Source organism: Lycium ferocissimum, chromosome 6 (assembly GCF_029784015.1).
Source record: "Lycium ferocissimum isolate CSIRO_LF1 chromosome 6, AGI_CSIRO_Lferr_CH_V1, whole genome shotgun sequence".
Taxonomy (NCBI): Eukaryota; Viridiplantae; Streptophyta; class Magnoliopsida; order Solanales; family Solanaceae; genus Lycium; species Lycium ferocissimum.
In genome coordinates this window covers 21,735,912-21,749,279 of record NC_081347.1, presented here as the reverse complement: position 1 = coordinate 21,749,279, position 13,368 = coordinate 21,735,912, and positions in this window count along the sequence as shown.

Below are 13,368 nucleotides of genomic sequence, written 5' to 3'. Positions count from 1 at the left end.
ATCAAACAAAACCAACCGGAGATCTACATCTCCTACCATATAAAGCCTCAAAAGGCACCATACCAATACTCGAATGATAATTATTCTTGTACGCAAACTCTACCAACGGTAAGTGATGATCCCAATAACCACCAAAATCAATAACACGCTCTCAACATGTCCTCAAGCACTTGAATAGTTCGCTCGGACTGGCCATCGGTTTGGGGATGAAAAGTTGTACTAAGATCCAATCGGGTACCCAACTTCTCATGAAAATCTCTCCAGATATAGAAAGTGAAAATAGTACCCCGATCAGATACAACAGAAATAGGAACCCTATGCAATCTCATAATATCCCGAATGTACAGCTTGGCTAACTTCTCCGCGTTATAGGAAACCTGAAGTGGAACAAAGAGAGCGAACTTAGTCAACCGATCAACTATCACCCAAATAGAGTCAAACTTGCCCAAGTCTTCAGAAGACCCACAAAAAAATTCATGGTAATCCTCTCCCACTTCCACTTGGGAATGGACATCCTCTGAGGACACCACCGGGTCGCTGGTGCTAATACTTAACCTGCTGACAATTTCCACACTTAGCCATACAATCAACTATATATCTCTCCATCCGACGCCACCAATATTGCTGTCCCAAATCACGATACATCTTAGTCGCCCTCGGATGAACAGAATAGCGAGACCTATGAGCCTCAGACAAGATCAACTGAATCAAATCGCCAACACGAGGAATGCACATGTGTCCTCTAATCCTCAAAATGCCCTCAGAATCAATCACGGCCTCCTTGGCCTCACCCCTCAAAACTTTATCTCGAATCTTGCTCAACTGAGTATCCTCAAACTGATGAGTCCTGATCCGATCCAATAAAGACGACCTCGCCTCTACACAAGCCAAAATCCTGCCTGGGGCTGAAATATCAAAGTGAACGAAGTTTCTAGCTAGAGTCTGAACCTCCATGGCCAACGGACGCTCGAAAACAATCAATCGAGCTAGACTCCCCAGACTCACTGCCTTGCGACTCAAGGCATCAGCTACCACATAAGCCTTCTCGGGATGGTATAGAATAGAGATGTTATAGTCCTTCAGGAGCTCCATCCAACGGCGCTGCCTGGAATTAAGATCTCCCTGGGTAAATACATGCTAAAGACTATGGTAATCAGTGAAAACCTCACAATGGACACCGTACAAATAATGCCTCCAAATCTTCAAAGCGAAGACTATGGCCAACAACTCCAAATCATGGGTAGGGTAATTCTTGTCGTGAATCTTCAACTGACAGGAAGCATAAGCTATCACTCTACCCTCCTGCATCAACACAGCACCCAAACCTACACGAGAGGCATCACAATAGACCGCGAAATCCTTACCCTCCACGGGTAATGCTAAGATCGGAGCTGAAGTCAAAAGAAGCTTGAGCTTTTGAAAGCTCCTCACAATCATCTAACCACTGGAAGGGAACATCCTTTTGAGTCAATATAGTCAAAGATTAAGCAATAGCAGCAAAACCCTTCACGAAGCGACGGTAAGAGCCGGCTAAACCTATAAAACTACGAATCTCAGTAACAGTAGTAAGCTTCGCCCAACCCCTCATAGCCTTAATCTTCTGTGGGTCAACCATAATCCCATCCTTGGACACAACATAGCCTAAGAATGCCACAGACTCCAACTAGAACTCACACTTAGAAAACTGAGCAAACAGGCTATGCTTCTTCAACAACCCAAGAACAGAACGAAAGAATCAAGGAATGGCCTAAAGATGTCATTCATCAAAGGAATAAATGTAGCCAGGGCATTGATAAGCCCAAAAGACATCACTAGAAACTCATAGTGGCCATATCTCGTCCGAAATCTTTGTCTTCGTAATATCCTCCGTCTTGATCTTCAACTGGTGATAGCCAGAATGTAAATCAATCTTCGAAAATACGGAAGCACCCTGACGCTGGTCAAACAGATCATCAATACGAGGCATAGGGCACTTTTTCTTAATAGTAACCTTGTTAAGCTGGCGATAATCAATACAAAAGACATCACTAGAAACTTATAGTGGCCATATCTCGTCCGAAATGCTGTCTTCGTAATATCCTCCATCCTGATCTTCAATTGGTTATAGCCACAATGCAAACCAATCTTCAAAAATACGAAAGCACCCTGAAGCTGGTCAAACAGATCCTCAATACGAGGCATAGGGCACTTTTTCCGAATAGTAACCTTGTTAAGCTGGCGATAATCAATACACATCCTTATGGTCCCATCTTTCTTCTTCACAAATAACACAAGGGCACCCCAAGGAGAGACGCTCGGTCTAATGAACCCCTTGCTTAATAAATCCTGCAACTGCTCCTTAAGCTCCCTCAACTCAACAGGTGCCATCCGATAGGGTAGAATAGAAATAGGGCGAGTGCCCAGATCTAAGTCAATACAGAAATCAATGTCGTGATCGGGTAGCTACCCGGCAGATCCGACGGGAATACCTCAGTGAACTCGCTCACAATAGGTATAGACTTAAGGGGTGGAGATGCAACCGTCGTATCACGAACATGAGCCAAATAGGCTACACACCCTTTACTTACTAACTTCAGCGCCCCAAGGAAGGAAATGATTTTCTTCAGAGCGGGACTAGGAGTACCCCTCCACTCAAGCCTAGGAATGCCTGGCATGGCTAAGGTGACTGTCTTGACGTGATAGTCCAATATCGCGTGATAAGGAGAAAGCCAGGACATCCCCAATATAATATCAAAGTCAACCATATCGAGAATCATCAAATCTACCCAAGTGTCATACCCCCATAAAAGTAACCAAATATCGGTAAACTCGATTAACAATCACAAAAGTTTCCAACCAGAGTAGACACATGAACAGCTATATCTATGCTATCACAAGGCAAATCCCAACCAAAAGCATGAAATGCAGATACATACGAATAGGTGGATCAGGGATCAAATAACACAGATGCTACTCTATGACGGACAGAAATAGTAACTGAAATCACAGCATCTGAGGCTTCTACCTCGAGCCTATCACGAAACGAGTAATAATGGGCCTGACCACGTCAAGTCTGAGACCCCCTTCTCACACTCTGAGAACCACCTCTAGCTGACTGGGACCCATCTCTGGAAACATGAGAAGCACTGTTGCCTGACTAAGTGCCGCCCTTCTGAGAAGTCCAACCTCGACCACCAGATGATGTCGGAGTCCTTGGCGGATGATAATCCCTCCTGAGTCGGGGACATCTCCTAGCAACATGCCCAATCTCTCCATAAGAATAACATGTAAAAAGAGACGAAGGCTGATACGTAAGCTGAAGACCCGGATGAAGCAACCCTATATATTGGTCTGGAAAAATAACTCTCACGAACTCTCTGTCTGGGTGGCTCACTGGGGGAAGCCTGTAACCCTGTATTTACTGGACAGCCGGAATATAGCTGATGCGGCCTCGAAAACTGTCCGGCGCCCCTTGAACTAGAACCACCATAACTCCCAGTCTGACGTGGTCTCTTGTCACCACCACCAAATGCACGAGCCCTAGCGCCCTCAACTATAGAAGCATGCTCGATAATGGACTGGAAGGAAGCCCCTATAGGCTCCATCTGAAGACAAGGAATCTGTAGAGATCCCACTAGTCCTCCAACAAAACGCCTGATCCTGTCAGCCTCAGTAGGGATCAAAGGAGTGGAATAATGGGCCAGATATAGAAAGCGGGTCACATAGGCCTCCAAAGACATGCCCGTCAGCTCAAGATGTAAAAACTCCTCCCTACGCCTCTCTCAAAGACTAGGGCACATACTTCTCAAGGAATGCCCGGTAAAACTAAGTCCAAGTCAGGGGAGGGGAACCCTCAGGTCTGCAAGCCACGAAATACCTCCACCAAGTCTTCGCGTCGCCGCGAAACTGGTAGGACACACAATCAACCCCATGGGTTTCCACGATCCCCATCCGGTGTAGCAACTCATGTATATCTGGAATAAACTCATAACCATCCTCAGAAGAAGTACTTAAAATCCTCGGCGGCTCTAACTTCCTGAACCTCCCAACTAGATCCTGATCCGATGCGATCATAACAGTTCCTCCATGGGCCTAATATCATCACCAAGAGCAGGTATCGTATCAATATGGGGAGCCATAGCTGCAGCGGGGTGTGCTACCCGAGTAGGTCCCAGCTCAGGGGTCTGCGTCCCAACCCTGGTCTGTGAACCTCCACCAGAAGTAGTAACACTAGCGGCAGGCTGCTGAGCGTCTAGATGAAGTAAGACTCTAGCCATAGTGCCATGAATAGCCTGATCAGAAGTAACCACAGGCTGTGTCAGTGCTGAGGCCACACCGCCCTCTGCGGCCTGGCATCGATTCGGTTGATACTCAGGCTCTGGAGACGGAGATCTCTCTCGCTGTTGTCCTACCGCAGGAGCCCTGTCCCTGGTTGGGGAAGCCCCGTGGCCTCTCGCTCTGCCGCTCTCTCTGCTGTCACTCGCCCTGTGGTGCCAGCCATAGCTGCCGGCTCTGGCACCTGACCTCGGGCTATAGTAGCTCAAGTCCTCACCATCAGTGAGAAAAGAGATAAGAGTCAATTAATAATTTGATCTTTTCAGATACCAATTTGAATAAAGTAGCACAAAAGAATGAAAGAAGGTGAGATTTCCTAAATGTCCTATAGCCTCTCGCAGTTAAGTACGGAGATCATCGTACCGATCCACGACTCTACTAGACACGCTCTTGTATTTTAGATCGGGTAACCTAGGGCTCTGATACTAACATGTCACGACCTATTTCAACTAAGTCGTGTAAGCACTTACCTTTCCTACCTCGGTAAGCAAACCCTCAACCCAACGATAAAAAAAGACATAAATAATTAAATTGAGCAAGCAGAAAAGAATAAATATGTAAGTCTCACAAAAATATCTAATAGCATTGCACGGAATAAGCAAAATACCCCCAGGGTCTAGTCCAAGTCATACAAGAGTATCTAATGAAAAATATATAAGTTTGGAATAATACTACATAAATTTGTCTATGTCTCAGAATAGCAAAAGTAAGACATAAAAAGGGAAGAGTCTTCAAGGCAGTGAACGTCCGTGCTCACCCTGGAACAACAAAGCTGAAGACAATAATCAGCCACGAAAGATGGAAGCAGACCCAAACTGATATTTTGCATTCATAAAGTAATGCAGCAAGTGCAGGTCAGTACAAAACAACTGTAGTGGTAGGTATCAACAGCCAACTAAGCATAGCTAACATAATTCAGACAATAAAGCAAGATAGGCAGATAAACCAACAAGTATAAGTCAAACATAATCGAAGCCAAGTATACGTCATTGCCTAAGTAGAGCATCTAATCCCAAATAGCCAAGCCTCAATATATCAAATCCAAATCCAACGTCACAAGTACAACACCAAATTATCTCAAAGTAAGCCGTGAATGCAATGTAATAATGTATGGATGCAATGCAATGTCATGCAAATGCTATGTACACATATACTCCGGACGAAAATATCGACATCTCGATCGCATAACCCAAGGTGATTCGCGAAGTCTAAGTGCCACTCGTCCCATCTTTTCCCAACAGACAGACGAGACCCCGGATCTTTCCCCATGAGGGGTTCTCACTGACACCACTCTGAGGGACTCGCGAAGTCCATGCACTCACTCAATTCACGATTTCAGAAGTAACATTGAATATCGGACTCTCATATCACTCTCGTTTAAAAACCAAGCCAAGCTAATCATAATGTTTCATCAAGAATCATCAATATCTCAACAGTATATCATGAAGAATGAGAATGCGTACAATGCATGTATCAACATCAATAGTCATGCTCATTATCACAAGTAACAATAATGGGTAAGCCAATAATATATCAGAGTCACAAGTACCAAAAGGAGGTATGCCAACAATATCATAATAAAGATGGACAACATATTCCAATATCTACTAACAACGCGTGGTATCAAGCCAACTCAATAGAACAATCAAATTGCAACACAGCAGGGTGGCTAGCCCCAATCACGCAACAAGGCCCAACCTAAGACAATATCCAACCCAACTTCATACCCGAAGGTTAACATGTTGTCTCTAACAATATCATCTAAATATATGCTTTGCTATACGAAGTCTGACCAAGGGTAAGTCATAACCTACCTGGATGGCCGAATCGCAAACACCAACAACTCACTCCTTTGCCTTGCCTTTCCGCTGAGCCTCAGAACCAGAGTAGTCTAAGCATAATTGAAATCTATATTAGAAATCATGAAGAACGATACTGATAGTGCTATAATTCAATTTAGGTCAAATCCAATCCTAGAATTTGGGAAAACGGGGCCCACAAGGTCAAAAAGGGAAATTCGGGAGTAAAATATCAAATTAAGCACTAGGTGATCAGAACCCAACAACTAATTGCTAATTTAACTCATGGATTCTCCTAATTTCAAAATTGAAGCAAAACCCCCAATTTTGGGTAAGAAACCCTAACTCTTTGATTCAACAATTCAACTCTAATAATGGAAGATAAATGATTAACAATCTTAGATTCATCAAAATCTACCATAAACCCTATCAATTTCATCATTTATAAGCCTAGATAGAACATTCATCTAAACCCACTTACATCATCCATTACTAAGGAATTTCTATAGAAAACGGAATCTATGATGATTAGGAACAAGGGATTAGTAAAGGGATTAGCAAAACTTACCACCAAGAGCTCTCTCCAATAATCTTCTAAAACAGTCCCCAAGAGCTCAATTTTCGAAATGGTATTAAATAATAGACTAAGGGCTTATTTAATGCACACTTAATGACTAAGGGCCCGTAACAGCGCCCAACGGACTACTAGGATGGTCTGGGCCAAATCATACTTGGCTGCCCCAGCGGTCACCACGCTGCAACAGCGATGCCGCTGGGCGGCACCAGTGCCGCCAATACGGGCACCAAGTACCAAAAATCCCATAAGATTTTCTATGTCTCAAACGAAGTCCCGAACCACTCCCGAGGCCATCTGATCATAAACCACATACACAGAACCACACAAAAATATTCTACAAACACACTCGTGGCCTCAAAATTTTCAACGAAAGTCTCGTTGACCGAGTCAACCCCCGATACCTCATTTCCAATTCTTTCACCCAAGTCTCAAAATGCAACCTATTGCATTAGGAACCAAACCAGATATACATAGAAGTTTTAAATGACCATCCGGACCTCTCGAAATCGATAAAATTTTGAAAAAGGTCAGTTTATCCAAAAGTCAACTTTGGGTCAACTCTTTTTCGCTTAAAGCTCATATTTCACAAAAAGTCGCCCGAATCAAGTCTAGATACCTCGAGAAGCATGTCAACAGTTCCCTCGGATCAAAAGGGATCTAATCAATGCTCGAGAAGGTCGAAAATACCAAAAATATAATGGCCAAACAGGTCGTTACATCTGGCAAAAGGAAGTCATAATTCTGCTTGTGGTGTGTGTCTAAATGTTTCTAAGGAATCTTGGTGTAAGGGACAGCCTTGGAGGCTATGAAAGAAAGATTAGTAAGATCATAATATTTTACCGGTATAGAGTGGGCAATGGTTTGTGGTTACATCTCGAGGATTGTGTGGTTTGTGGGATATTTGTAGAAATAATCGATTGCGTTCAGAGGTGCGGTTATGACCAAATTAGGAAATTTGAGAGGAGATAATTACAAATATATGGGAATCATCGGTAGAAGAAATTTTAGGTATGGAAAGATGGAAATTTGGGTCATTAAGTTAAAGTAAAGGGGTTTTTTTACTGGTAAAGTGAACAAGTAGCCCTTATTGTCATATTCCTTGCATGTGGTGGATTTTATGAGGCATATAATAGAGATTCCTTGGCTACCATAAGCTTTTGTACTCTTCTTTATCGTTCGAGAACGAACGGTTATTTAATCGCTATCAGATGTAACGACCCGTCTAGTCGTTTAGGCATTTTTACCGGCTTACCCCTATTGGCCCTTCCCTTAGCTTTGTTATAGTGTATTTAACCTGAGGGGATGGGTGGAGTGGTTCCCAAAGTCGTCGGGTGAATCTTGCTTGAATTTGAGGAATTTAGAAGTTTTTAAGTTGAATAAGTGAAAAAGTGTTGACCAATAGTTGACTTTTAGCTAAATGAGTCTTTTGGGGAGTTTCATCTATTCCATGAGGTCCGGAGGGTTGATTGTAACTTGGTAGAGTGGTTGGTTCGGTTCTCGAAGCACTCTGGGGCGTTTTGGTCTTTGTTTAGAAACCTTGGTTTTGGGCTTTGGGGCTTGACTAGGTCAAGATAACCTTGTTTGGGAATTCTAAGGGCGCGGATGGGTTTGTAGTGTGTTTTTCTAGTGGGTTGCATTTTTGGTTTGTATCCAGGAGGTCTCGGATGAGTTTCGAGTTTCGGGTTAAACTTAGTGAAAAATCAAAATTTTGTGGGTTTCTAGTGTCTTGCATCTACGGACATGGGACCGCACCTGCGAGCCCATCTTAGCTAGGTTTTGGTCCATAGGTACGAAGAAATGGAAATTCGGACCGCATCTACGGAATCCTCCCCGCATTTGCCAAAGTTAAGTTTTAAGTGAGGCCACATCTGTGGAGAAATCCTCCCCGCATGAGTGTTCGTGATCCGAGGTCATATACCAGAGCGAGAGAGTGCGTACATAAACTTTGCGGGTCCCTCATGGGTCATGGTTGTTGAGGCATTTGCCCTTAGCATGTCTGTACGGTGGAGAAGAGCCTATGTGGAAACTCATTACATAGAGAAGGGCCTGTGTGGCAGCTCACTGCATTGCATCGCATTACATTCACATACATTCATCTGTTCTTGACTGTTGGCTTGGCATCTCATACTTATCATCTGAACTTATATATGACATGTTTTATGACTTGTTCTTGACTGCTTATCTGCTCTACTTGTCTATTTCTTTCTATTTATATATATGGACTAGTCGTTGTCAGCCTATGATACCTATGAGTACGTGTGTTTATACTCATACTACTCTTCTTTGCACTTTTGTTTGAGTGCAGAGTTCATCACTAGTTCTACTTCCTATCCTCATGACTGATGCCAAGGATACTTGTCGGAGATTCTAGGGTGAGCCACTTGCCAGATTTGCAGCCCGGAGATTCCTCTTTTATAGTTGTCTTTTTCTTGACTCTTGAGACAGTATTACCATGTATTTATAAGACTAGTTCTAGTATTCAGACATTGTATTATTGATAGTATCTCTTGTACCAGTTTCAGTCTAGATCCTTGGGTTGTAGCATTTTCCTACTTCTACACTTATATTATTTTACATATATCTATTGTGACTCGGTTATTTCTGTTTTTACTTTCGAATTTTGAATTTAGTGACGTGTAATGAGGGAAGGGTTCGCCCACCAGGGTGGATAGTGTGGGTACCCTCACGAGCCATGAGTTGGATCATGACACTCGGGCCTTACTTGCAGAGCACCACATGATCCCTACTGACAATCATACTATAATCATGTTGGTAACCAACAAAGACGTAATCGGCATGTTAAATGAGAGAAGAGATCATGTAATGATAATAAACTGGGCTATACATATATACACAAGGCTGTCATGGAATCCTATACAACCAAACACCGGCTGATGAGGTCACCACAGGAATATATACATCGTACCAAAGGCCGGTAAGACCACATACAAAAGCTATACACAGGACACATGTCTATGAGCCTCTAGGAGTGTACAGAGCTGACATAAAGGTCAGGATAGGGCCCGACATACCCAAACACAAATACATACATACATATATATATATATATATATATACACGTATATCAAGCAGCTCTGTGGGACTAATCAAGGGATGGCAATGGGACGGTACGGTGTGGTTATGGGGGAAAACCTGCGTATACCCGCGAAGACTTCAACCCACCACGCACTGCCCCGCATAGCATTTTCAACTGCATCTACCTGCCCTGCAGCTCCCCATTTAAGTAGTTTTTCGTGATTCTATTATTTTTTTACAAATCCTTTTGTTAAACCCAATTTCACAAAGTCGCGCGGGCACCTACCTTTCCCACCTCGGTAAGCGAACTCTTATCCCAACATTCACAAAGACCGCATAAATAGCGAAAAAATATTAAAGTAACGTAAGTCTGACATATGAGTATATAATAAAATGTGGAAGCACACCAAAAATCACGATATCTGGTTTGGTCATACAAGAGCATCTAACTAAAATCTATAAGTCTAGATGTAATAATAATACATCAAAAGTCTCAAATATGTCTCAGAATAGCAAAGTAAGACATGATAAAAAAATAAAAAAAAAAGTCTTCAGGTAGCGAAGCGTCCACATGCTCACCCCAACAAGACTTGAATCAGCAGCCTCGAACTCTCAGCCACGAGGGGTAGACGTCGATCCCAACTCGATACTCGCATTCATAAAGGAACGCGGCAAGTGCGGTCGGTAAGCAACACGTCTTCGGTAGGTATCATAGCCGACTAAGATTAGCTAACATATAACAAGACAATAAAGCAAGATAAACAGGTAAATCAACAAGGTATAAGTCAATACGAGCGAGTAACCGAGTACTAGTCATCACCTATGTTATAGCATCTAAACCCAATTTTGCCAAGTCTCAGTACATCCAATCCTAACCAAATATCACAAGAATATCACAAGAAGCCAAGGTACAAGGCAATGCAATAATGTATGAAACATGGATGCAATACATATGCACCGATACACATGTACTCCGATGATGAAACACCACATCTCGGCAACACAACCCATAGGGGACCCGCGAAGTCCATGTACCAATTCTCACGATTCCGACAAAGACATCGACAATCGCTACCAGCACTCATACCTCGATTCCGGGATAAACATGGGACATCGGTCCTCACGTCACTCTCCAATCGAGCCCGGCCTTCATAACGAGCGTTTCTTGTATATCGTGTGTACCAACAAAAGATATCATGAAGGATAAGAATGCGTACAATGTATGCGTTCAATGTCAACAATCAATCAATCTCAACAGTACCACACATGGGAACACCAACAATATCAATAAAAAAAAACCTACATAATAAGGCACAATAGCATCACAATCCTCATCTCAAAATAGCAATAAATGAGGTGCTACAATATTATCATCAAGATATATCACTAGTCATCGATATCTACTATCTCAACTTGGCAACGAGCCAACAACAAATAGAACGAGATAAGTCACAACACGACGGGGTGGCTAGCCCCAAATCACACAGCAAGGCCCAACCTAAGGCAATATCCAACCCAACTTCATATCTGAAGGTTTACATGCATTCTCCTACAATATCGCCTATATATATGCTTTGCTAATCGAAATCTTACCATAGGGTAAACCGTAACCAATCTGGAAGGCCGAACAAAAAAGTCTCCAACAATCACACCTTAGTCTTTCCTTTCCTTCGAGCCTCATGATAATGGAAGTCTAATAATATCTGAAATATGCAATTAGAATCAAGAAGAGCATCAATCAACCCCTACTTCTATTCAAGACTCAAATTTCCAACCTATGGAATGGGGTTTATGAACTAGAAAGCTGAAATTAAGGATCTAAAGGTCTCAACGTGAAATTAACACTCTAGGTGATCAATTCCCATCAATTACAAGCTAGAAGAAACAACAATTTACTTAAATTCGGATCCTAGGCAAAACTCTCAAATTTGGGTATAAACCCTAACTTCCAATTCCATAAATTGGCCACTAATTAGGAAGAAATCATGCAATCATAGATTCTAGTCATCAATTCCATGCTTACTAGAGCTAAACCAACCAATAAATCAAGATTACAAAGCCGAGAAAAGAAGAACTCATTGAACCCTCTTTTAATTCTTAGACTCTTAGTGAACTAGCATGATAATGGAATCCAAAAGTGATTATGGAAAATGGAACAGCAAAGAAGATAGAAGGACTTACCACAAAGATTTTCCCCCAAGAATTACCTTAAAATGCTCCCCACAACTCAGATTTTGGAATAATAAAGAATGAGGGACTTAGGACTTTTAACGCTCATTTAATGAAATTAACTGCCCGTCACCTGCTTCCGCGACCAACATACCGCTTCAGCAGCACTGCTTCGGCGGTCCCATGACCGCTACAGCGGTCTTGCCAATTTACTTAGGTCGCTTCAGCAGCAGGGTCACACCCGTATGGTATATATGATATATTGATAACGTATCATAGAGGGTAGATTCATTCTTTAAAAAAAAAAAGAGAGTTTAAGCTTAATTTTGATATATTAATTTTATGTCATTTTTAACAAGTTAAAAATTTATTTAAAAAATCACAACAAAATAGAGTCATATTTTGGATATAACTTTGTGATATCCGTATGGTATATATTATATACTGATAACGTATCATAGAGGGTAGATTCACTCTTTAAAAAAAATATCAAATAGAGTGCTTAATTTTGATATATTAATTTTATATCATTTTTAACAAGTTAAAAATTTATTTAAAAAATTACAACAAACTAGATTCATATTTTAGATATAACTTTTGTTTTCATTTGTAAAAAAGAAAACTATTAAATATATATTTTCTATTAATTTTAATTTTAATAAATAAATTAGTAAGTTTAGTATTTTTTTTCTTATATTATTCTTATTTTAGTCTAATTATTTAATTTTTCAATATTTTTATAATCTAAAAAGTTAACTATTACTTATATTTATATTTATTTGTAGTAAACAAAAGAAAGAACGGAAAAACAAAAAACAAGAAAAAGACAAAAGAAAGAGAAGAATGGGTACATGTCCAGTGACGTATGCAAGAGAAAAGGAAATACTTTACTGCTCACCTGCGATGCTTTACGTCAGTGCACAATGCAAAGAAGGGGGCATTCGGGCAATAATTTAGTAGGAAATGGGTGTTTATATAATTAATTTATGGAGGGGCAGTTTTGGGTAAATAATTTGCCTTTAGGGGACATTTTGTGTTGTTTTCCCAAAAATATATATAGAACCGTCCCCACCCCGCACCGCAACCGCACAGGCCTAAACTTACACCGCCCCGCCTAAACCCGCACTGCACCGTTGCCATCCCTACGTAATCATCGTAACATGACCAATTGATTAGTGGTGTAGTACATATATAGCGCACAATAGGTGACTGCCCGTCCGATTATAGCTCGGAGGTGTGTAATAGTATCTCTCACACACACACACACACACACATATATATATGGTGCACAATAGGTGTCTACCTGTCCGATTATAGCTCCGAGGTGCGTAATAGTATCACATACATATATATACATGCATGAGAGACAATAGAATAATATTCTGAGTCGTTGGGAGTGACGTAAGGTCGGTAGCCGCCGAAATATAATGTATCTAGCAGTATCAATATGTAACTCAATGGAAACTAGAAATC